At 31.6% G+C, this 27751-nt stretch overlaps 1 protein-coding gene across 2 annotated transcripts in view; it reads right to left on the reverse strand.

Annotated features, from left to right (window-relative positions):
- Positions 1-27751, reverse strand: part of LOC143204882 (uncharacterized) — a 259151-nt gene that overhangs the window by 181723 nt on the left and 49677 nt on the right. For both annotated transcript variants that reach the window (XM_076417799.1, XM_076417800.1), the window contains exon 2: positions 13453-13504. The gene's annotated coding sequence lies outside the window, so the exon portion shown is untranslated. The remainder of the gene's footprint in view (positions 1-13452; positions 13505-27751) is intronic.

Consider the following 27751-nt stretch of genomic DNA (forward strand, 5'->3'; position numbering starts at 1 on the left):
GACATGATGGCAAATTTAGGTTTGTGATTGTTTATAATTGTGGTAGTAAAAGATCAAGACTGCAAAATCTAACAAGGAATGGTAAAACCAGTATCCTCCATGATCCAACTGGATCAACTCGTCAGCACGTTAAGCAGTAGGTCAAATCCAGATAAACACTAGTTGGCATAAAAGAGACTTTAATATATTAAAAAATACATAGATTTTGCTGATTTTTTCACGTAAATATTGTTTTATTTCTATAACTTAAAATGAGGCTTTGAGCGTTTCCCGCTTTTTAAGTGCGATTAACGAAGGCCTTATTAAATTTTTCTTAAATGTTCGTATAATAACTTTCACCTTTTGCTTATTTGCATACATTTTACTATATTCTTAGAAAATAATATCTCCTATTCCGGTATATTAAAAATATTTACGGAATGCTATAATGAAATGCCTCAATACAAAAATATATGCCGAATATTCCGAAAACGTTTATCATCGAGTCAATTTCTTCCCGCAATTCTTTCGTGAGCTCTCCTTGTCCTTGTCGGTTCCTCAGGACCGGTCGATCTAAGTTTTCTTACTTCATAATGTTCGTTAATAAAGGACGGCACCAAATATAGAGCGTAACCTTGGGCCATAATTCACAGCTCAATCAACACTTTCCGTATAATTTCTATCTTTTATAACAATTTTTAGACGATGAAATATTGAGCGACGGCCTTGGGAATTTATTATTCATTGTAACGACATCATTAAACCGGGGCGACAAGTGAGCTATTCAAGGTCTATTTAATATTTTCAGGGTGGCTTACGTTAGTTAACTTAATGATTACTAAGTTAGATTTAAAATATTTTGTGCTAACCGAATCAGTTAGTTATCTAGTGGGGTATGATAACATAGTAATTGTTTATTAATTTGAAATATTATATATATATATATATATATATATATATATATATATATATATATTTACTTACTTTTTTTTTTCAACTTATATAGTGATTATGAATTAATAAAAATACATACAATATACGAGAACTCACGAGTAAAGAAAGAGAATTAAGAAAGAACGGAAGGGATCTAAAATGTCTGAAATTATTAACAGGGATATGTTTATTTATAATGGAATTGATCAAAACAAGAGAGTGTAGGTAGAAGATGTAGAAGGTGAAGCAAATAAGAGAATAAATATTCAGGAAGAAAATCAACAGTAAAAATAAGAAAAGAAAATGAAACGAAATGGACATTCCTCATACACCATTGGTGGTACAAACTGACGTGGCCTTCGATATGATGCCTTAACCGAACTGACATTCGCTGATGATAGCACTATATTCACTGATACAGACGTTCTGACTATTAGCATCCTTCATGATATAGTTCGAATTGCACAGTCATACGTATTAAGAATTAATGAACAAGAGACCTGAGTATTGACAAATGACGGATGGCCTGCTATTTTAAATCTCAACAGCATAGTACTTGCTGATAGAATACAGGAGAAAAAAGTGTCATGCATCTAAATCGATCAAGCTGCAGGAAAAGTATTTTGCTGAAATATATTGTGCGTCGATATCCATCACCATTGCGCATAATTTGGGCGCCCAAATAGGTTTTAATGCCCATCAAAAGTCGGATGAGTCATAAACATAGATATGCTGATCACTTCAACTATATAAAAACAGGAAATCCACTTGTATTTACTTATTCAAAAAAACATAGTAACTGGTATATACAAAATATCAAAAAGAAACACCTAATCATTTCTAACAAACTATGTATCGCGGAATTTGCAACATCCAACGTCTACGTTCAATGCTCAGCTGAAACGTATTAGGTGCAATTGTTAACTTTCACTTTCTTATGATTGAAATTTTACAGTTCAACGAAGCATTTATTAACTATGTATCCAAATTCAATTCTACAATGTCGAAGAATTGTTTTTATAAAATATATATGTTCGCTATACATTTTCAACAGCACTAAATGAGTTTCAATAAAAGATTTTATAAATGTTAGTAGTTAAAGCTAATGTTATTTCCACTTCAGCAAAAGCCTAACGAAAACAGATGAAAGAGAAGTGAAAAAACTGGCAAATTGTTAGAACGATTGCACAAATAGAATACTGCCGCCCAAATAATATTTTAATGTAATGGCAATTCTTACTCTGTAATGGAATGGAATCTTGTCATGCTTTACTCATACCATCTGATAATTGGGTTAAACACAACATACGCCTGTACCTTCATCTATTAATTTGTCTCTGACTTTCTTAGTTGATCTTCTGAATTTCACTATCTTTACTTAAGTATAGCCTCAAAATTCAAAGAGTTAAGCCTGCGTAATTGAGCTACAGTTTTCTGCATGTGGAGATCATGTACGTACGTATGTAAATTGCTGATTTCTGTCCAAATTCCAGTGAAATAGGTTGATTCGCAGCAACTACAGTTCACCTTTAGTGGTGTCACATCTTGAACTGTAATCCTTCTACAAAGAATTCACAGCCTATGACTGTTTTTCAAAGCATTATATTAAATTTATTCATTTTATAAGTCTCCATGATAGTTAGGGGACTATGAGTTACTCTAATCCATTTTTGGTGATATTACAGTTTGAACTGCGATATTTTTGCCCTGACTTCCACCCTTTATAGAAATGAAATCAATGGTCTCTCTTATTTTCTTGATAAATTGATTCATTCCTTGATAAGATATTTATTTCGTTTAAATAAATGAACGAATCCTCATGAAATCCTACCGACTATGCCGTGTAGGATTTTAAGCAAAATGTTATATTTATCAGTTAGACAAATGGTATATTGAACATAGTTAAAACATTAAATAATCAAAATGAATTCTTTTGGCATCTTTGATGGTAATTACGGATTAGTAGCGCAGTAGTTAAAGCGTTCCTATACTGCTGCTCTTATGGAAGACACCGAGTGCCCCCGACTTTGAGAATTTCAACAAGAAAAAACGATTCTAGTCAAGCAAGTAAACTGGATGTTTAAGAAAAAAAATATAAAACCAAGTGGTATCCAAGATTTAGAAATTAATCGCGATCAATTACCACCATTTATCAGTGATTATTTAACTTGTATACCGTACTTACAATAATAGTGTGTGGAAAATACACGTAGATAAAAAATTAATATCTACATTATAATTCAAACATCGAGATAATAACAGACAGGGGTGTAGAATCGTATATAACAAATTTGGCAAATTGGCGAACATTGTAAACACGGTACATAATGGGGAGAGTATATATCTTCAAGATAAATTCGTGGGACACACTGCAATGTCCCATGTTCAGCCGGGAGGTTGTTTGAGACATTGCATGAAAGCAATAGACACATTCTCCAGGAAACAACAACGAGAATGTTCAAAAATCGCTTCAACCAAGTGACTTTATAAGTATTCCTCATTTGATAGATTTAAGACAATATAATGATTTCGACAAATTATTTATATCATAAGATGTAAAACCCTTTAAAGAACAATAGGAAACTAGTTTTATTTTGAAAAATCTTCAAAATTTTTAACCTAACTCACTTTTAGCTCTCTACACTTTTTTCAATAATTTTCAAGTTATTTAAATAAGATTTTGGAAGACCCTCAAAATAAGCATCTATTTGGGCTACCACCTCCTCCCTCAACGAAAACATAACCATCTTCCGAACTATTTTTTAATTTTGATAATAGGAATAACCAATTAGGGGGCTTTTTAATAACTTTGGTCATTGTAACTACTGAGCAAACACTTAAATGAAAAAGAGCTTTTTACATTTTTCAATGAAGATATTTGTTCTTCATTTCATCTTTTAACCAGTTTCTAAAATTCTAGTATTTTGGTTGTTCCAGTGTTTTAAGTTATCAATTAGGTTTTAAGGTTTAAGTGTATTAATAATTTATCCACAATGACAGCGACTATCGAACTAGCTTCAGAATCGGTCACACGATTGCAGTAACTGAGAGCAAATGTGATCCTTATTTGTGCATTGTGATGTATGATCACTATTTTTGGCTACTATAAAACAAGCTATAATGGAAAAAATATGTTAAAAAGAAACCATGGTTACAAAAAAGTGATGGATACTTGGACGACAATTCGAATTAACACTCCAAAATATGTAGTTAATATACAGAAAATTATTTAAGACAGTGTGGACTCATGGTATGCAATTATGATGTTGCACAAAGAATCTGATATCATCATGATCCAAATTTACCAAAGTAACGTTTTTCGTAACATTTTAATGCCCCATACTATATTAGAAACAATACATAGAGATATTGCGTGATCATATGTACTAGTGGAGTTACATGTATCAAATACTAATTAAGTTTAGATCTGGACTTTAAAAACAAATGAAGGAAAAATTATCGTAAACACTCAAATACCATATCGTGATGTGAAGCAGTCATTCCCTTTAACTGTCACAAATAACGTTCATCTCTTTTAGATGTACGATCACATTTAAACTAGTTGTCGACACTCCTAAACATGAAAACCCAGGATAACTTCATCTATTTTAACTCTTAAAATATCTTTAGGTCCTTATCCTTTTGAATATAATAGTTTAGTCGCTGCCAAAACTAACATTTCCATATTTTAGACAAAAGTTTCTTACGCAATTGACAATACAAATGATATTGAATGTAATTGTCATGAGGCTTACCAGAAACAAACAAATTTCGATGTGCCATTTCACCCTTTTAGAAGATTATACTATCACAGAACTCGTTAAGCACTTTCAACATAACTCTCACATTTGTACGATCTAAAATTACAAAACTAATTTAGTTTAATTATAGGCTATATTTATTGGCAAATCAGATTTGAAAAGGAGATATGCATATTGTACTTTATTGTTTTTATAATCTTACCTTCATCTGCCTTCACTGAATTTTATTATTCAGTTCTGAGAAAATTAAGTTACTAACTGAACTAAACATGCGCAAAAATTCTGCATATTGAGTAAATTGATATTATTCCAACAAATTAGCTTTAAAGGAAAAATCGGTACAGTGTATTTTATTCAAGTATTCAAGACAATTTATAGATTCCATCTCGAAAGAACGATGTATCTTTTAGCCTACGAACGAATCGATCCATTCTTTAGCATAAGAAGTGAAACGCTACAGGTCATGACTCATATATCGGAACAAGTAGTAATCAGAAGAAGAATGTTCTGGAAGAATATATTACAATTCCCATTTTAATATTTCCAAGTATGTCTTCACCGATTTTGCAACAGGTCAGCGTCATGATGCTGAAGAATAACATTGTTAAGTATTTTCTCAAATTCAGCCCATTTTTTTTTCACACAGTGCTCAGCTCAAATGCATCTGTTGTAGTCGATAACGATTGGTGATTTCTTTGAGTAATGCGTTCAAATCCTCTTATTTCTTTGGTTGTTTAGAACGATCTATGTGTATCAAAATCACCACTTTGAAACCAGTATTCCCATGTTGAAATCTATAAAGTATGGTTGTCATAACCTTCAGCTGCCTTTTTCTTTAGATTGAAATGAAAAAGTAAAACTTATGGCAAATGGGATATACTTCTTATATTCTCGGTGATTTTCAACGCACTGAACAAAACACTTTGTTCACAATTCGACGAAATGACGCATACTAAAAAGTAGCGTTGGGAACAATCGGCTGAAACAGACGAAACAGTCGATAGTCAAAAACTGGTGACTGAAAATAGTAATGGAGTAAATTATAAATAGGAAATTAGTAATAACTATTCTCAGTCAAAAGCGCGCTATGATAGCACGGTTATTAATTCGTGATGTTACGAACCCTTTCCTATATAAATTGTGAAAGAGGAAAAGACGGCGATAGTTGCTTGGAGCAGTTAATTTTATATATACTAATATTTTCCAACGGTAGTATAAGCGAGACGGAGATGTACATATTCCTTCACGTACTAACTTTAAAATAGAAAAGAAAAAAATGAATTACTGAATAATCTTGCAATTAGTAATTTCATTTTAAACGAAGTAGGGTTACTTATATATTTGAATCTTTTGTAGGTCTGTAAAAAGGAATGCAATTTTATTATTCAAATATTTTTTTCTAATTGGAATAGCCACTAATGTTTTATCGTATTTTAATATGTTAATTGCTATTTTTAAATAATATACTATAATAAATATAGACAACACAATAGAACTTAAACAAAACCTAAAAACTAAAGAAGTACAATAACCATAAATACTAAATAAAAATTAAACATAGTTAATCGTAGAAAAAAACTAATTCATGACATTATTAAAAATGATCTAAAATACTAGAGCTTTTTTAAATAAAGTAAATGCTTTATTTATTTTCTTTTTTTTTACTCATCGTGATTCCAAAATCTGCCCTATTGGCAATAAGTATTTCTTAAATCTATATTATATATACATGGCATGTAGAAAATCACTTTATTAAGCAATCTTTTGTATAAAATATGTGGTGTAAAAAATATAAGACAGGTGGTGTTAAACGTTGTAGTCTACGCACTTCACTATCACGTCGCATATTTAGCTGATTAGTGAGTACATTGGGATGCAGTGACACTCTTTCAAAGTACTTCACACAAACACGTTGAATTACACTCGTTATAGGTTCTAGAGGAACATCGCGTTGTACCACTTTATTTGAAATATAGTACGGAGCATAAGCAATAACACGCATATTTTGGAACCGTTGAATGATGGATATATTAGATTTGCTAGCGGTACCTCATAGTTGGATTCCATATGACCAAATGGGCTTGAGTATAGACTCATACAGCAATACGTTGTTATCTAATCATAACTTGGAATTGCGCCCGATGAGCCAATACATTTGATATAATTTGAGTCCAAGTTGTTTCCGTTTAGAGAGTATGTGCTTCTTCCAGGTTAGGAGTCATATTAAGTGCATACCAAGATATTTAACATGCTGTGTTTGGGGGAGTTGACGATGATTGATATTCACTGGTGGACATGTTCTTCGACGCAGGGTAAACGTTATATGCGTGGATTTTGTTTCACTGGCTTTCATGCGCCATGTCTGCAACCATAATTGTATTTGCTCCAGGTGTGTTTGTAGGTCTATTGATGCTGTGACTGGATCTTCATGGGATGCTAAGATTGCTGTGTTGTCTGCGTATGTTGCCACAGTAGTTATTTTTATGGGGGCAGATCGGCCATATACAGAAGATTAAGAATCATTAATATTTTAGCTACTTTCCAGATACTAGGGAAGTAATTAATTCGTAGCATAGCATTAAATATAAATGTTAATAGTTTTATACCCTTTTCTGAGAGTTCTTTTAAAATTTTACCAGTAAATAAGTCAAAACCAGGAACTTTTTTAATATTAATCTCTCTCATTATTGTTTGTTTAACTTTTTTGGTCGTTAATTTCTCGTGCGGCAAGTCTATTTGAAATGGCGAATCTAAAAAGCTAGTAATTTTATTTTCCTCACCTTTATATGGCTGAGACTGGAATGGTTTAAAAACATTTTTTAAGTGTTTCGAGAAAATGTCGGCCTCCCCTTTATTGCTTCTAACCCAATTATTTTCATTTGTTTTAGTAGGTGGGTTATGCTGCTGGGATCTCCTAAGCCTTTTTGTTGCTTTCCACAACGAATAGTATGTAGCCTCAGTTGGTGTCAAGTTTTCTAGGTATTCTTGAATACCTTGGTTTTGTTCAATTTGGATTAGTTCTTTCAGCTCTTTTATTGCCCTATTAAATTTTTTTTATTCTCTTCAGTCCTTTGCTGTTGCCAATTCCGTCATTTTTTTTTCTGCAATCTTTTTCGTTTCACTGTCAATGTTTCTGACTCGCGGAATATGCTGCCTCCTGTATAATTTTTGTAAGGTTTATTGCTGCTATTTCTGTATCCATTTCAGTTTGTAACGGTATATTTAGAGAGATGTTTCGGTTTAATTTTTCTCTAAATGAGGACCAGTTAGTTCCATTATTGCACAGAGAAGGGGGTTTATCTTTGATGGTAATTTTTTAAGAAATTGTTACTGTTATTGGTGAATGATCAGAAGAAGCATGATTCTGTATAACACTTTTTTGTATCAATATTTTTTGTAATACAGAAATCTATAATATCTTATTTCTCAAGGTCAATATGTTGGTTCACCAGTAGAGATATGTTGTAAATTATCTGTCTTTATTGCTTTTAGCAGTTCTCTACCTTTTGAGGTTATTATTCCTGAACCCCACATTAAATGTTTTGCATTGTAACCTCCTCCAGCTATAAATCTATTACCTAGCGTACTAAAGAATTCTTGAAAATGTTCTGTAGTCTTTGAGGAATATTTCGTTTTCGAAATGCTTTATATCATCTCGAATGATTATGGCTGTACCTGCATGTGCTTTAGCATCGGGGTAATTTGTATGATAAAGTTTATATTTGGGAATTTTCAAATAATGTTTGTACGTAAAGTGTGTTTCGGAAACCATCATAACGTCAATATTTTGTTCAGTTACGAACATTTTTAGTTCCCTGTCATGTTTTTGGAGCCCATTGGCATTCCAGACAGCGATTTTGTAGCTAATAGTTTCAGGCATTAGGTAAGTTTGCTAACGACGGTTGTGAGTAGACCAAGCATCGTACTCATTTGATCTATTAGTTTGGCCATCATATTTTCTAATCTAGAAATGTTGCTGCCAGTTTCAGTAGATTGTGATGTGATTTTTCGATTTTGTGCTGAACCATTTTCAACCATTTTTGCTTAAGTTATGTCCGGTTGACTTGGTCTGGTGGGTAGACTAGTAGGTTTGGATTGTTTTTATTGCTGTTGTTGCCTTTTTTCTCTTAAGGCAGGATAGAATTTCTGCTGTAGTTGCTTGTGAACTGCGCAACCCTTGTAGTTTGCTGAATGATTTCCATTACAGTTAGCACATTTCACTTTATCATCGCGAACTTTACGAGTACAATCTCCTGTTTTGTGTTCTCCTGCATATTTTACGCATCTGAATGATTTGCGACAGTAAGTTTTTGTGTGCCCGTGCGCTTGACACCTCGTGCATTGTGGTATAATCCTTTTTGTATGTGGTGATTCGCATTTAATAATATTATTTTCCAATTTTCTGATTTCATACATCGCCTTATTATTTCCATTAGGTTTTAAATCAATATAGAACATAGGCAGAGGTTTTTTTGTCGTGCGATGTCGTATATTGTGAACATTTACGACCTCGTGGCCTTTTTCAGCTAGGACTACCTTGATGGTGTTAAAGTCCATCCCGTGATGTAATCGTTTTAATACGAATTCAAATGTTCTCTCGGATTTTGCCTGAATGTATAGTATAGGGTGTTTCTTTCATCTAATTTTTTCACTAGAACTTTAAATTGCTCCGCTTCGAACAATTGGATTTTTATTGTTCCATGGCTCACTTTTTTAATTGTGTAGTTAGTAGTGATGGTTTTCAATAGGTCATGGATGTGTTTTATTACTACTACCTTATAGACTGTTATTGGTGATGGTTTGGGAGCAGCTTTTTCAGGGCTTGGTTGTATATTTTCTTCAATTCCTTCCGACAGGTTGCTAAAGCTGTTTTTTGTCTCTATTGGTTTCCGTATCCAACAGTCACTGATCCTTGTTTGTTTCCTCGCCATTTCTTCTTATTGGCTTCTCAATCGTTTTTTGTTAATGACTGTAGTCCATTCTGTTTGTGGGGTTTGCTTTATAGATGGTTGTTCTAATTTTATATCATAGTGTGCAGGTGATTTTGTTGAATCGCTATGGTTTGCCATTTTTAGATTGTTAATTTTTTTTTATTTACTTCCAAAGATAAAAAAAATTAAATAAATACACTGTTTATTTCACGCAGTTCACTTTTCACTCAAGTATTATTTTTTGCACTAGTTTTTGATCAAAAATACTATAAATGAATTTCAAAAGGACTGTGGTAAAATAAGGGAAAATAATTTTAAAACACTAATATAAATATAATGCAGTCTTTTTGCCTAGTCACGTAGACACGCATTCACTACACTTTAGGTCCACTGAGAGACGGATAGCCGCATCTGTTATGCATTTTTTAATACTCAATTAAATAACCGTAATAAAATACTGGGTGTTTTTTTAAGAAAGGTATCTTTCTAGAGCTTGCAGCGTATTGAAAATTCGTCTTCACCCTACGATGGTTGGAACCGAACTAACATTTAACATATTATTTATTATTGAACCGAAATATTTTTAACAAAAATATACTGCTATTAACAAAACAAAAATAGCAGTAATCGAAATATTACCTATAATTGCTTTAAAAACGGTCAAAAGTAATTTACTATTTATCATTCACAATTTTAATCTTTTTACCCTATTACCTTAACAACTTGAAAATTATCGTTCCAAAATGCTGCTCTATTAATATACAATATATTGTTATTATTATAAGCAAACTACCAAAAAATCATAAAACGATATATATTGCATATAAATTTATGTAAGGATAATTTGGGTACATTTTTCTCAAGGTCGCGGCCAAGACGACAGAGCCAGAACGTTAAAAATCAGTAGAATGAAACCAGTAGAATCAAAAATAGTAACTAATAATACACGACTGAAACAGTCGATAGTAAATAGTAACAAAATCAGTCGGACCGAAAATAGCGACCGAAAACAGTCATTGGTAAAAAATAGTAAAATCAGTCGAACCAAAAATAGCGACAGTCGAAAATAAAAAGTAGTCAATAACTAAACAGTCGACAGTCGATTTCAATCGATAGTTCCCAACACTACTGAAAATGAAGCCTGTCAGTGTAGCTTTAATATGAAGTCGGTTACAAAAATATTCGATGCAATTTTATACACAGTAACACCATATTTTGTAAATCCTTGGAAAGTAATTGACATATGAAATAAACAAAATAAATTATGCATAAATATTTAATGTTATATACTCAGACAAAAATATAAGACAAATTGAATAACAGCAAAATAAAATAAAAAAATTATTTTCAGCCTTTTCAATTCCGTGAAAAGACAAAAATAATGTCAGCTATTACCATTAGGTAGCCGAAAACAGTGGAAAAAATCTAACAGGGCACAAATACGTTTTTTTCTTAAGTTAGATATAATCTAATTTTATATTTTATAGGAGTTTTTCATTGCGCCGCCCACACAAAAAATCTCTATGCTCCACATTTAATCGAAGATTTCCTATTCAGATGTTCTTGGAGCCAGACAGACGCGGCCTTCACAATAAAATTTTCAGGTTAGCTGCTGAAGCTGCCGAGCTATTTTTAGATCTCGTATACGGTCGCGCTCCTTGTTGCCAACTTGGTGGTTTCGGGAAGTTTCCCACTTGCGAAACTGTTTGAACGGGATCCATCCAATGAAATTGCAACGTCGAAAAGGGCGATTTTTCCACGTTTGTCTGTCGAAGAGATAATCCGAAAAATATTTGGGAGCCAGAAATAGATTATATCCACATACATCTTATGTTGCGATGCAATTATATTTGAATTGTCTATTAAAGTTAAGAAAAACGTGACTTTTTGTATAGTTTAGGGATATAATCTGTTAGGTCACTTAAGTGTTTATAATATCTGTAACATCAGAAAAGAATTATTCCTTGCGACAATATGTAATATCGTATTGTATCAAGATAACTGATCATGCGCATTTGTTATAAACCAGTATGACAGATTTCATAGCTACGTGTTGCTGTTTGCGAGACTTGTGGTTATATTAAAAGCATTTCTTTATTTTAAGTGTATGTTTGTCAAGATAATAACATTACATATTATTTAACAGAGAAAATTGGAAGCAGACAATACAAAAATTAATTTTATGTTACACATTTTTGCCAAATTGAACCAATAGCATTTCTACCGACCATATAATTCAAATCAGATCTCCAATGACTACTGGCTCTTTACAGACCTCAACAGAATATTCTAGGAAAAGATGCTTGACGCAAATGAAGAAGTGGTCAGTATAATAAAAATTATAAAAAGTTAGTTATAGACTAAATATATAATTCTTAAAAAACAGTATCTTGAAGAATACAGTAGTGTTTTACTTAAAAGTTGTTAATTTTGTTTTTCTAAGCAGGCTGTTGGAGATACAGAATGCTAATATATCTACATATTGCTTTGGAAGCAGTTTATTTATTTAATTTATCAAGCCCTGAATACTAAGCATTGTCAAAGGTTTGTGATCATCCAGGAAAACTGCACAGCATATTTATTTTTCTTCCAAAGAATGATCAAGGGTATCTGTTATTCTATGACCCTGATGATCGAGTATTTTTTTATAAATTAAAACTGAAATTTTGAGATTGTGCTATTCTGTTTTAATGTTGGCCTCATTCTCTCGAATAATATTAATGATCCTTCGTTATTGGTTCTATCGAAAGATCAACATCAACAACAAAAGCATTTCTTTATTTTAAGTGTATGTTTGTCAAAATAATAAAATTACTTATTATTTAACAGAGAAAATTGGAAGCACACAATACCAAAATTAATTTTATGTTACACCTTTTAGCCAAATTGAACCAATAGCATTTCTACCGACCATATGACTCAAACCAGATCTCCAATGACTACTGGCTCTTTACAGACCTCAACAGAATTTTCTAGGAAAAGATGCTTGACGCAAATGAAGAAGTGGCCAGTATAATAAAAATTATAAAAAGTTATAATCACAGACTAAATATATCATTCTTGAAAAACAGTATCTTGAGGAATACAGTTATGTTTTTCCTAAAAGTTGTTAACTATATTTTCATTATTTTAAAATTTCGAACGTAAAAATAGACTGAATAAAATAAAGCGCGTTGTTTAATAAAAAATACAGTTGGATATTCCTTCCACCTAAAAGTCATCTATTCCAGGATCCAATTTTGTTTCAAACAAGCTCAATTCAATTATCATTATTTATAAACATTTATATAAACATTATTTACAAACATTAGAACCAATAGCGAACAAACACTTTTTATTAGTACTACATTTGAAACTTATATTACAACAAAATTAAATTATTCGATATCATAATGTACTCTAGAACATAAATATCTACTAATGGATTGGGTTGCGAAACTGCTATTAAAATATTTTGAGCATTTGGCAGAAATTATTTTGAAATTGTAAAAAAAAATTATAAAACTGTAAAGCTACTACTTGAAACCTTACGAATTTTCAACTTCAACTCTGGTATAATACGAATAGTTCCAACAGATTTATTCGACACTAGAGCGTCAATAAAATATTGGTGAACCAATTTAACAAAGTGTATAATTCTGGATTTGTAACTAAAAATACGCAACACTTAAGTTAACCTAGTTTAACAATCAAACATATCCTTATTCAAAATGTATTATAGCAATATACGCTATATATTTAATATGATTTGTAACTTACAGTAAAGAACAATAACTGTGATGTTTATAATTGTCGAATGCATTTTACTTATTATAACTATTAAAAGTTTATCTTTTTCTATTACTTACGTGGCCGGAAGCCGTATTATTTCACACTAGAACAGCTACACTATACACGTTACTGAAACAATAAAAAGCAAGTTCAAGATTATGAGATTTCAACACTTCTAACAACTTCAATTAAGAACAAAGAATAATTAAAAAGGGAATTCTTTGACTTGAACATTTATACTCTATTGAAAACAAAGATAAATGAGTGAAATATCTTTGATGAAATAATGTAGTGTTTTTTTCAATATAATTCTATATACAAATAGTCTCTAGAACATCTATTAATATATTCCTAACACTTATGTATTTACGTATACTATAGCTCATTTAACGATAAACTGTTGTTGTCTCCTTTCACTTTATACAACTTTCACTTGCGCACTATTACTCAAATTCCAAGAGTCCTCTTCAGTCTGCAAACAATGTATTATCCATCTAGTTAGCTGCAGAGCCACTGGGTTTTCATAGAGATAGAGACTATGCAGGTCTTTTTTGCTTATTTTATAATATCGTATTGAGGAATATTTGAAAATTCCTTATATTCACTATATACACTATATACATTATATACATTGATATTTTAAATATCATTCCAAGAAGAATTTCAACTCGGTTATATTTATTTTAACACATTGTTTTCATTTCAATTTGCTATCCTATGTCATATCTAAATATTTGGCACTATTCTTATATGATACAGTAACTTTATCTTCAATATTAGTGATATTTTCGTTTATAGTTGATAAAATTGATTGAAGCAGATTAAATTCGTTTAGCTTTATTCGGCATTGTTTGGATCAGTTTATTACTCAGAAACTACCTGAACTTCATAGATACTTTCTACTACTAATAGTGTTATTTCATCAGAAAAATTAGCTACCACTTTCTTGTAATTTACTACAGTCTAGGTATACCACCTATATTGAGTAGATTCATAATTTTGTTTTTCTGAGCAGTCTGTTGGAGATAATTTATCAAGCCCTGAATACTAAGCATTGTCAAAGGTTTGTGATCATCCAGGAAAACTGCACAGCATACTCATTTTTCTTCCAAAGAATGATCAAGAGTATCTGTTATTTTATGAACCTGATGTTCGAGTATATTTTTATAAATTAAAACTGAAAATTTGAGATTGTGCTATTCTGTTTTATTGTTGGCCTCATTCTTTCGAATAATATTAATGATGCTTCGTTATAGGTTCTATCGAAAGATCAACTTAGAAGATCGAGAACCCCTGGTCTTACCTATTTGCTTCATTTCCATTTACAAATTCATGTCTACAGACAATTACACACAATAGCAAACAAAACCATAAAACCTAAAAAAATCCTATGGGAAAACTTGCAGACAAAGCATATAATTACAAAAAAAATAAAGATTAGACATTATAACTGAAGATTAAATGGTCAAGAAGAGATGAACGGGATACATTCAGAAATAATTTCGTCCATGCTAAGGAATATACCAAAAACATATATCTATCAATAAGAAAGGAGGTAAGAGAACATATGTTATAAAAGTTGAAAAATTAAAGGGTGTGTAGCGACCTTGAGGCATGTCGACATCGTGGAATAACGGTCTACAAAACACCCAGAAATATAATTCCAGATGTTGAACATGGGAGGGGTGCCAGCAGCGCCAACTAGAACCCGATAACGAATAGCTGGCAACCCCGAGACATTTATCTGGGAGATAATTGAAGAGTACTTTGGATCATTCAGTATCTGGCCAGCATTGAGTTCAGAGGTGCCACCATCGACTGCCCAAGCCTCGTCAACAGGTAAACCCAGCGCCGATCCTTTTTATTACTAGTATTTTCCACATTATTATATTATATAAATCAATAACGGTCACATAATGTAATCACCACTGTTTCATTTCGTCTCACCTCCATTCAACGAGCCATAAACTTTACCCTAAAAATGTATGGAAGAATTACAAATTGAAAGATGAAAAAGAAAAGGATCAAGATAAGATAGTACCTGGAATGCTGAAAAAAAGTGGTAAGAGGACTACTGAACTATTAGTGGAAACTTACAATAAAGTATTGAGAAAGGAACACAAGACTGGCAAATAGCACTTATTGATTTTATACTTAAATCGACATATAAAGAGGACTGTAATATTTACAGCTACAACTAACGACATCGTAGAGCGGATTCTGAAAGGAAGAAGTAGCTTAACTTTAAGCGGTTAGAGTGAAGTAAGTAGAGGAACAAGTTCAACCTCAAAAAACAGATATATTTAGCTGGCATTGATTTGGAAGGTATTTAACAGATTAAAAAGAGATATACTATCGCCAAAACAATACTACATAGAGGGTAAACAAATATGGAAAAAAATAGAAATGTCGGTACGATTTTTTACAAGAGATGTAATAATAACAATCAATAGCCCAGTACACTTAGAGAAAGCTTAAACAGATGGGATATAATATGGTGCCAAGAGAATATGGAATAATAGTGAACAAAAACAAGACGAGTCATATTGGCAAGAGGCAGAATATAGCCAGAATATCCAAACTGAAGGTGTAAAAATAGAACAAGTAAATGCATCTATGTATTTGGATATAAAAATCGAAAGTAATCGAACCCAGAGGCTGGAAATGAATGTCACAACTGGAAGACCCATGAACTTGTAATTCGCTATAAATTAGAAATTCATTAATAAAAAGGAAATGAACCCTAATATTCGGTTGCGAAACGGGGGCCTGTCAATTACTGAAATGAAATAAATATCACAACAGAGTAAGGGGCATGATAAAAATGGACAGAATAAAAATATAATGAAAAAACTCAATATATAATCTATGGAAGAGTACATGAGCCAACGCAATTGATGGGGACACTTAAAGCACATGAAGGATATAACACCGGAAACAAAGATGGAGTAGAAAAAATCAGAGCGAGACCTAAATGAACCTGTGATGAATATATCACAGAAGTACTTCGGAAGAGAAGTATATTTCAGGAAAAACCTCGGCCCAATCAAAAAGACTGAGCAAAAGCATAAAACAAAAAAAAATTATGGATGTTGGAACCAATCGAATAACATATATTTAATATTACATTTTTAAGAACTTATATCTCATTTCATTTTTTCGCTATACTATATCATAGATAATATTGATGTAATAAGATAATCTGATATTTGTTCAAGTGAATAACAATTCTAACACAAATGTGTATGAAGCAAGGTTAATGTCAACGCAATATCTCTTCCGTTAATTTACATGGTAATCATCACCAATCTATATGCTAATGACATGCAACAGATAGGAAAATTTTTATAATTAACCACAGACTTCGCCAAAGTACGTGCCAATTAATAAAGATCGCAATTTTTCGCTAAACTTATCGATTATACTGATGTTACAGGCTTTGATCGGAGAACATATTAACACTAATTAAAAACAGAATATACCTGAGTGGATTTTGTACCAGCTATATTACCAGGCTTAGGAAAGTTTGCCTATAAATTTGAATTTATTAATATTCTAATAGTTCGCCCATAATCTCAAACATCTAAGGCAATCTAAAATTTTAATCAAAACCAGTACAAAAAGGTTTTCTAGATCCTCAAAAAAAGCACAACGCAAAGCACTTATTATTCAATTACTGTGATAAAATGCAGATTGAAACATAAGTAATTTTTGAGCAATATTTAATATGTAGTTAATGTGTAGTTCGATATAGACTTCAAATAATATCAGATAAATTTATTTAGTCTAGATGGATTTGATAATATCTTATGCAGCAACATTTATTTTGTTTAATACATCACCTCAAATATGATACTTGAATGTGCTCCGATCATTATTTAGAAATAATTATTGAGAATCAATGGTACAATATATTTAATCAGTATAATTTATTGAATCGTAAGCAAGCGCAACTTTGGACATGTGAGGCTAAGCATTGTTATACAATAGGTGGTCATTGAGAATGTTACTCGTTAACGTTATTGTTAGTCATTCTCGAACAATATGTCATTTAGCTTGTTCAAATGATGTTAATAGTGTAACAACCTTGAGGCATGTCGAATTTTACATCGTGGAATAACGGTTAACAAAGTACCCAGAAATATAATCCCAGATGTTAAACACGGGCGGGATGCCAGCAGCGCCAACTAGAGTTGCAACCGAGACGTTGATCTGGGATATTATTAAAGGGTATTTTCAATCATTCAGTGTCTGACTATCGTTCACTTCAGACGAGCACTATCGACTGCCCAAGCCTCGTCTGTAGGTAACACCACTGCCATCCCTATAGTTTAGGTTTTGGCAATAGTTTAATACAAATAGAAAAAGAAATGTGTTCAAAAGTAATACGTGTTTAAATTGTAACTTCGAACATTCCATAACTAGCGTCTATTTTACTGAATAACCCAATTATATTAAATAAAAAACTGTTAGTCTATGACCAGTACTCAAAGTCGAAATCATCGAATGTAACAGTTAGGTTGGATTGCTTAACAATTGTATACATAAATACTTTCTAAGCATTTTTACCAACAGATATTTCTGATGCAACATGCATGCAAGTAACTCTATTCCAACATATTTTTTTTTCCTTTATCGTTTGACGAAGGTAATAAACTGAATTTAAGCAATGTTATATTTATTATTCAATATGTTAGTGTAATGTGTGTAATGTGTGTAATCTTTATTTTTTAGAGAGAGCTTCAATTATGAAACTTAATTTGAAACTTATTTAATAGTAAAGAAGTAAATAATATATTTGAAACTGTAATTTTAATTGAAATTCTTAATTCAAATATGAACGAAATAATTGATATTAACGTTATCTACTCAGAGTAATTAATATACCACGGCTGCTAAAAAAAAGTTTCTTTAATAATAATTCCCTGGGCTAGAGAATTATTGATAGTATGTTAAAGCAAACTATCAATAATTAATGTTATTTTAGTGTTAACAGACTTTGTGTTAAGCTATTCTTTTAAAAAGTCGAAATCAGTTACCAAAATCATATTCTTTTTTCATTACAACAATGCTCCTTCTTATATAAGACTGGCTATTCATAACTTGAAAATACAAAATTCAACTTATCATTCTCTAACCACCCCTATTTATCCGACTAAGGCTTCCTAACTCATTGACTGAATTTTCGTGATCCTCTAAATAATTAGTCTTTGTTTTTGTCATTATTTTGTTTCTGTTGAAATTATAACCCTTTCTATGTTTTCTCTTAAAATAGCCTTGTGGAGTGACTAAAACCTCGACTTTATTAACCTACTTCTTGTAGCCAGCATCCATCCAATATTGAGCTGACCAAAGCCAGCTGGACTATGTGTCCATATATTACACATCGTTCATGATATCTCATTGGAGCACTTATAGTTATCGTAGTTTCTTCTGCTCCTCTTTTTATAATAGTTGAGCATTGAAGTCTTGTAAAAAATGACGCAAACTTTTAGAATAGAACCTCTACAGCTCCGGCTAGTTATCGCAACTCTAGGAAATATTATATTCAATATAATTAAATGATTTGATATTTTGATCGATATTTGATAATTAAACAATGATTTGTTAAACTCAAGAATAATAAAACATATGCCAGCAAATATGCATCATATCTACACTATCACCAAATACCATATGATAACTGCTCACACCAGTTGAACACCAAACTTATGGAAAAGAACCACTAGAGCTCTGGCTAGCTGTTGCAACTCTAGATAATTTTACCTTCTATATGTTTAAACGATTTCTTGGTCTTCGGGATTATATAAAATTATTATTGCAGTAGTTGAATAAGATAGACGCCCTTTGCAGTCATAACAAGAGCTTTTTAAAAAAACGTAAGAAAAGTGCGATAGGAGATCTTAGTTATAGCACTAGTAAATGGTTAAAATGCGTGATTATGTGGTTAAATTATGTTAAAAATAACCACAATCTGATTTCTCCAGCATAAAGTCAGTAATAATCAAAGTGCAGCCCTATTCGGAACATATCCATATATCAAGGCAGGCACATGCAAGCAAGTAATCTGACAGTTTCTTCACTAAAAAGGTATTTATTCAGAAAATTGGTAAAATGTATATTAATCGAAATATGTTCCTTCCTTTATACATGCCGAAAGAATGATTTTGGTTTATTAGGGATCCAACCATCGAATCATTCTTTGCATTTCTTCAGCATTTCAAAACCATGTGCTAACAAAGCCGTGATTGCCCGAACTGCACAAGTGGTAATCACAAAACACTATGTCTGGTGAATATGCTGGGCGGAGCTGTAACAATGTATTGTTCATAATTTTTGCATCCTTGCATATGCGTGTTCATGAAAGAGGATGACTTTAGATATATTTTCTATGTACCTTTTCATTTTCAGCAAAAACTTTGTTCAGTTTTAGTAACTCATAACATACCGAACTTTGCTAGTCACACCATGGATGGCTCTACTGAACTAACCGACGACTTTTTTGAGATTAAAATTCTCGTAGTTCACATACACCACAGAATATTGTTATTTTTTGCCTGCCAAACAATGAAACTGCAATAAAATGGTATAGTCAATGAATTTGTTTGGTATTACCACCTGCCCTAAGCTTCTAAAAGTGTTTGATGTGATTCAGCCTGAATGGTTAAAGTGCAGTTTTGCGTGTTCCATTATTAGCTGAAGCTTGTTCCATTATTAGCTGAGTATACTGAATAACACAAAATTGAAAACCATTATCATGTGTATCGAAATGAAAAAGCCATAAAATGTAACACTTAAGAAAGGACTTAAGGACTAGATAGTGTAATAGTTTTGGTTAATTAATATGAATATTTGACATTCTTGCCAATAAATATCAGTGATCAAAATACATGCAAGCACCTAAAAACCCAAAGCCATCATTTATCAGAATCTAAATGGAGCATTACGTGAAAATTTTGAACACCGAAATCGACTGAAACTAATCGGCTAAACAAAACAAGATGTCATTTTTTATGGTAATGACTATATATGAACATATTTCTCTAAATTTACCCTTATTTTTATAAGAACCAGTGTGGTAAAAATTATTTAAATAATATCACGTATAAATATTAATAATGTGTAAATACCATATCACTAAACTACGAAAATTTAAATTCATCACAAGTATCAAATACAATTTAAGCCAATCTCTGCATAATAATCGTGTTTATGCATGCTAGGTACTGAAAAGACACTTAATAGAGATGCGAGATAACACCGCAATCTAAGGCTATTAAAATGGAAATTCAATTACTTATTATATGAAACTAACTATGTGCAAACAGTGGCTCCTCTATAATACGCCTGTACTTAACACAGGAACGGTCGAGCTGCTAAATTAATCTTTATTCAATTAATGCGTGCTTGTACATTAGTGTTGTATAAATATGTTTCGAGTATTTCATATGGGATTAAAAAAAAACAGAAAAGTAAACAAAGATATCAGCCAATAATATTTCATAGTAAATTATTACATTTTAAGTTAAATAATACTGATTAAATATTTACATTAAATATCAATCAGAAGCACGTTAATAATACTTTATTCTACTTTAACTAATCATTACTTCGAGGTTCAAATGTTTTTACCCACACGTTGCATAAAAAAATAAATATTGTCCATGCGACTCAAAAAAATACTGGATATAGATGTTTAGAATATATAATATGAATTATACGGACCAGTAACGTTATTGCATCCATAGAGACAGAACAAGGACCAGAGAAAATTATTATTACCAGGAACGGTCGAGCTGCTAAATTAATCTTTATTGAATTAATGCGTGCTTGTACTTTAGTGTTGTATAAATATGCTTCTAGTATTTCATATCGGATTAAAAAAAAGAAAAGTAAACAAAAATATCAGTCAATAATAGTTCATAGTAAATTATTACATTTTGAGTTAAATAATACTGATTAAATATTTACATTAAATATCAATCAGAAGCACGTTAATAATAATTTATTCTACTTTAACTAATCATTATTTCGAGGTTCAATGTTTTTACCCTCATGTTACATAAAAAAATAAATATCGTCCATGCGACTCAAAAAAATACTGGATATAGATGTTTAGAATATATAATATAAATTATATGGACCAGTAACGTTATTGCATCCATAGAGACAGAACAAGGACCAGAGAAAATTATTATTACCAGGAACGGTCGAGCTGCTAAATTAACCTTTATTGAATTAATGCGTGCTTGTACTTTAGTGTTGTATAAATATGTTTCAAGTATTTCATATGGGATTAAAAAAAGTAAAGTAAACAAAAATATCAGTCAATAATAGTTCATAGTAAATTATTACATTTTATGTTAAATAATACTGATTAAATATTTACATTAAATATCAATCAGAAGCACGTTAATAATAATTTATTCTACTTTAACTAATCATTATTTCGAGGTTCAAATGTTTTTACCCACACGTTGCATAAAAAAATTGCACATGCGACTAAAAAAAATACTGGATATAGATGTTTAGAATATATAATATGAATTATATGGACCAGTAACGTTATTGTATCCATAGAGACAGAACAATGACCAGAGAAAATTATCAATCGCCACTGTTCAACCACATTATCAAGCCGGATTAATCCTTGTGGTAAGATCACTATCGAACAAAAACCATCTCAAGTCTACAGCACAATTACTTCGTTCTCAATGTAGTCTGGGATAAGAATACACAGAAGGCCTTATGCATTGTATTTGTAGTCAATATACAAATATCATAATCTACTCATTATACTCATTTCGGCAGTACATATACTAACGTCGGAATGTTACAGAGAAAATTAGAAAAATGGCCACTGCGCAAGGTTGGCGGCTATATTGTGAAGGTTGCAGTAAAATTCCCCGCAATAATCGCTTTACCTCACGCCCAATCCTGCTAAAATCGGTTGAGATACTTATAGAGGCCGAATAAAATGTCCTCGTATTATGTCAAACATAGAAGAATGTGGAAAGAGTATCACAGATGCCATCATGAATTCAGTACATCAATCCGCTCCAAGAGTCAACATAGAACACCACAAACCTCCTATAGCATGGTGTAACGAGGAGTGTACAACTGCTATAAAGCAGAGAATGCGTGCATTAAACAAATTTCGAAGTCACAACAATTTCATTGCAAATAAGATGTGAAGAGCCCTGTTGAAGAAAAAAAAATGTGTCGCTTTGGCGAATATCGTCATTTAACGACTATAAATCAGTATAGTATCGACGGGGATAGACATAAAGTGTATATATAAAATAAAATTAATAAAACAAACAGGGGGACTAAAAGTATAAATAGTGTATATACACTTTAAAAGTGAACACAAATTCAAGTCAACAAACATAATTATACAAAGAAGGAGTTCCATCTAGAGCGCGCAAGCCGAAGTGTAACGGTGATTTGAACAGTGACGTCAGTGGGGCCAGCCTCGGTATAGTCTAGACTCTATGAAGATAATAGATCTCTCGCAGAATTCCAAGGTTTATGTCCTTCCTAGGAATTCGAAAGGAATTCCTAAAGTTTTCCAATCCATAAGCAGGCCCAAGATGGGTGAGACGTTGACAATTGGCCCAGTATTTGGTAGACTGGTGTAAGGTTAATGTGACTAAAATCACAGTGAGCAGACGAGAAACAACAGTAACCCAATCTTAGTCGATTCTGAGCAAAGGAATGGTGACGAAGGGAAGGAACGCCAAGAGAGGATCAAAAATCCGTTTTAATATTAAAGAGCTCTATTGTGAACCTGTCGCTGTGCCTCGTTCTTGGTGAAATACGAAATAAATGAATAAGTTCAGTGTGGATACAGCGTCATGGATATTTGTGACGTCGAAACTCTGCAATGTTGCCGCGTCAACTCTGAGTTTCAGTTCAGCTTGGCTAAAAGAAAATTCTAATCTAAATAAAATAATTGAACAAAATGTTATCAAATATAATTTATTTTAACATTATAGTATATCTGAAAACTACAGTTAATCATATAGCCACAATAATTTATAGGTAAGAGTTAAAACCTCTTAACACTATTACATTAAAGATGCGCTCCGTAATACATGATATCATTTGGTTTGAAAATATCGAAAACAATAGATAGTCTGGGTCACAAATTGATTGCGGCTTTAATAAAATATTTCAAAAAGGAATGAGATAATGGAGGCCCCCCTTTTGCGTTAGAGAATTTCCGTTAGAGAGGTAATTATTGATGATACTAAATAATATCCCAACAATTTAATAAGTCCCTACAATCTTATTGAAAATATTTTTAGCAGGTTGATGCCGCACTAAATATTAGTGTGGGTACTGTGAACAATATCGCTTACAAAATGAAGAAAACCCGTCTACATACAAAGTGGGTGACGAAACTTGACCATCTTGATATTGGCTCTATTCGAGAGCAACTATACGAAATGTAAAAGCAGAGTACGTACAGAAACTATTTTATCGACATAAACATAATTTAATTAAATTATTTTAGAGAAAATTGTCTGCATGGAAAGTGTACATAAAGCAGTTAGTTAGCTTTTTGAGAGATGTAAAACATCCTTTCATATACTCTTACAAGGCATAGGGTTTAAATGGTGTAAAGATAATCCTAACCTAAAAGAGAGATTTAATGCAACTTCCAGATATTGCCTTAAAAAGAATTCAATTTTTAAAGGCATAAAATAAGACCAAGGAAGATAAACTATTTGAATTTAAGTATATTGATGAAATCTGAATATTTCAAATTGGTTTATTGTGGCACCCTTGGCAAAACAAGAACAAAAATGTGTAAAAGCAACAAAAATTGATGGAAAATGGTAAAAGTTACAATACCATTTGATTAGGTTTTGTTGGTATATATATATATATATATATATATATATATATATATATATATATATATATATATATATATATATACCATATTTATTAATAATTAATTGCAGATATATTGCTGGTCGAGAAGGATATTCCATCAAAAACTGTTTGGATATGTGGAAGGAAGCATTGTCAACCATAATACCTTGGGTTTGGCTAGACTCGATTAGACATACAGAGGAAGTAATTGATAAATGGTGGAATTGAGGACATGCTTCAGGCAGATTAGAAATTAACAGTTTAGTAATTGAATTGGACAGTGAGTCGGAAAGTGAAAGTGACTGAAGGCAACTTTCAGAATAGGTGATAATGCTGTGCAATGCTGGATGTTCCTGAGAGAGAGAGAGAGAGAGTGATGAGAGGAAAGGATGGAAACAACTAAAGGTATGCTCATAATTAATCGAATATAACTATAGGAAATGGTATTGTAGGGCGTGAAAGATTTGGGTGCACAGATATGACTGTAATTTTTGAGAATTAAACATGAACATTAGGTTAAATCGTATGAGGAGAGAATGAGTGTTAACTGTGTGCTAACTAAATCTATTAGACAGAATTGAGTAACAAATTTTATGGAGAATGGTGTACACAGATAATAGCAGAAGAAATAAAATATTCAGTGATACCTAGATGATTTGACAAGTAAACACACCATCGAAGGAAACAAGAACTAAACGTAAAAAGGTGAATATACTCTCGAATGAATGTAAAATACGTTTCTCATATATAAAATTGTTAATTGGGTGAATTAAACCTTCATAAGGATATCACTACATAAAAAACCTCATGGTCTAGAAACCCTACCTCATGGGTGGTGTGGAAAGGAGTTAAATGTAAACAAAACAAATCTAACCTACAAATTATTATACCTGTGTTCTTAATTGTAGTTTGGTATTGAAGTCCTTGGTAATATATGTATTAGATGTACTATAATGTTAAAATAAATTATATTTGATAACATACTTGTTCAATTATTTTATTTAAATTAGAATTTTCTTGTATGACAAAGCCAAACTGAACTAAAACTCAGAGTTGATGCGGAAACATTTTGATGTTTCGACGTCACAAATGTCCGTAACGCATTACTAAAAAACTTTGAATAGACTACATATATGATGGGGAGGCTAGAGGAGGCTGCCGATTATCATCAAGAATATGTATATGTATATGTATATAAACGGGGTAGTGAAGGTCTAAGGAGAAGGGTACAATTGTGGTTGCGTATGGAGAGGATGTGCAGCCAAATAACTCCAGCCCTGAAAATAAGACCAGCATTTATATGAGATGGTTCGGGTAGATTAAATTAATTTAAAAAAAAATTATCTAGATTTTCCCATGAAACTGACTTGACCTTGACAATATAGCACCAATAAATAACCATCCACTAATCTTCATAGATTCCATACTTTTGAGCATTTGTTTATCTGTTTAAAAACTTTTTTTATGAGAGCGTTTCGTTTATGACTTTATGAGAATAAGGTTTAGGTGATATTTTTTTTGTTATTTTATGTTCATACTAATCCTGGATTAGTTTGTATAATTATTTATTACTAAATAAGAAAATTAGCAGCAGAAAATGCGCCTCTCATGTATGAATTATTGGTAAAATGTTAAAATTTTGTAACACTCATTTTGTAGACTGTTAAGTAACAAAAGTTTATTTACGTTAAATAATATGAAAAACTGAGCAACACGCTTCGATAAGTGCGATATGTGAAAAGGACTGCCGAGTAGAGTACTACTAAAATCAAAAATATGTTTGAAATTGTATAATTTCCAGTACTTTAAATATAATATCAAAGGTATAGCAGCGCATTTCACGTGGCCTATATTTTTTTGAAAGAGCAGAAACTCTGCCGAAGCAATAACATCAAAAACGTGGACCTTCCACAAGTTCGATGCAAGAACGCTCCCTAAAACGACGGGTACAAGCTGTTCTTTTCGCCATTCTGAAAGCTGCGAAACCATATTCGAGCAAAATATTGTGATTACAATACTGTGTGACTCCATAGAAACATCCAAAACTCCTTAAAGCCCATTTGCTGCACAACCATCTTGACTTACGACTAAGCAACTTGAAAACGTATGTCAAACCAAACGCTTCCAATAGGATATAAAAGAGATAGAGATTTAGTTCACACCAGGATCGATAAAATCTGAACATGATGGATAATTGCTGTTGCCCATTTCACACAAAAGAACAAAATGCATCACATAGCAGGAAAAGCTTCAGAAGAAACTTTATGGAGAAAACTGAATGGAAATACTAAAAATGAAAAGCTACTATTTGCAATTTTATAACTTGATATTGCTGTATGTAATACTTGATAAGTTATAACAAACGTCTTTTGTTGGCATCGATTTGATTGGTATAAAGCAAACACATTATTTAGATTCAACGCCATTTTTTCCTAAAAAAACAATATTTAATCAAAAGAAGAAACTTTATATAAAAAAATAAAAACTGAACTTCACTAAAACCAGTATAACTTGCAAATCGAGGTAATTAATGATGTAAATTTTCGACTTATACCATTAGCACTATGTATAATAACCAATTACCCATAAGAATATAAATAAAATATATATATTAAAATTTCCATCAGCATAAAATCAACATAATTTCAATATTGGTTATACAAGTAAATTTATCCGTATATTTATATAAATATTATCAAACATGCACTATATACATATCATATCGTTTTGTACAACAAATAAAGCAACCGAACAGAACTGACTAAACAATTACTGATGTTTGATCCACTAGGTATTTATTTAGAATTCTATTTATAGTAATCAATTTTAGTTTTGGTAGTTTCCAGGAAACACGCAAAGCAAATTATTTGTTTGCCTGCACATACCGGTTACTATTTATTACAAAGAAATCTATTTTTACAGTCATTAAAAATAACCACAATTTCTGGATCAGCAGAAAAATAAAACGCAATTAGCGGAAGGTGTTTTTTTATTCTTTTTATAAGCCGACATTTTTTTTGTCTTATATTATATAGTAGGTAGGTCTAGTTCCAGGAGTATCAACTATTCCCTTTAAATATTTATTTTTTCATAAAAACATAAAAAAGAGGTTTTCGAAGAGACGGTCAGCAAATGTAAATAAAGGTGTAATACATGTTTCACAAATATGGCGTTAAAGAAAAATTCGCAACCATAACAGTGTTAAAACGTGTAATTTTACAAATTAAACAAAATATTTAAACATTGGCACAAATATGAAAAGTATCGATCAAAAATGTAATAAATCAGACACATGAACATCAGGTGAAGCATACTTGATACGACAAAAATACGTTTTGATTCCATTTAGAAGCCAAAATGAACAACAACTCTACAATAAGTAGATAAATGGGAGGGCTGTGCAGTAGAGACTTGAAGTTATGCTGGCAAAACCAATAAATGCACTGGGACTGTAAGTAAGTAATCAAAACACTTAAACACAAAACAACATAA

Source organism: Rhynchophorus ferrugineus, unplaced genomic scaffold, assembly GCF_030347505.1.
Source record: "Rhynchophorus ferrugineus isolate W39M unplaced genomic scaffold, kcgeb_rfMv2 rfM11, whole genome shotgun sequence".
Lineage (NCBI taxonomy): Eukaryota > Metazoa > Arthropoda > Insecta > Coleoptera > Curculionidae > Rhynchophorus > Rhynchophorus ferrugineus.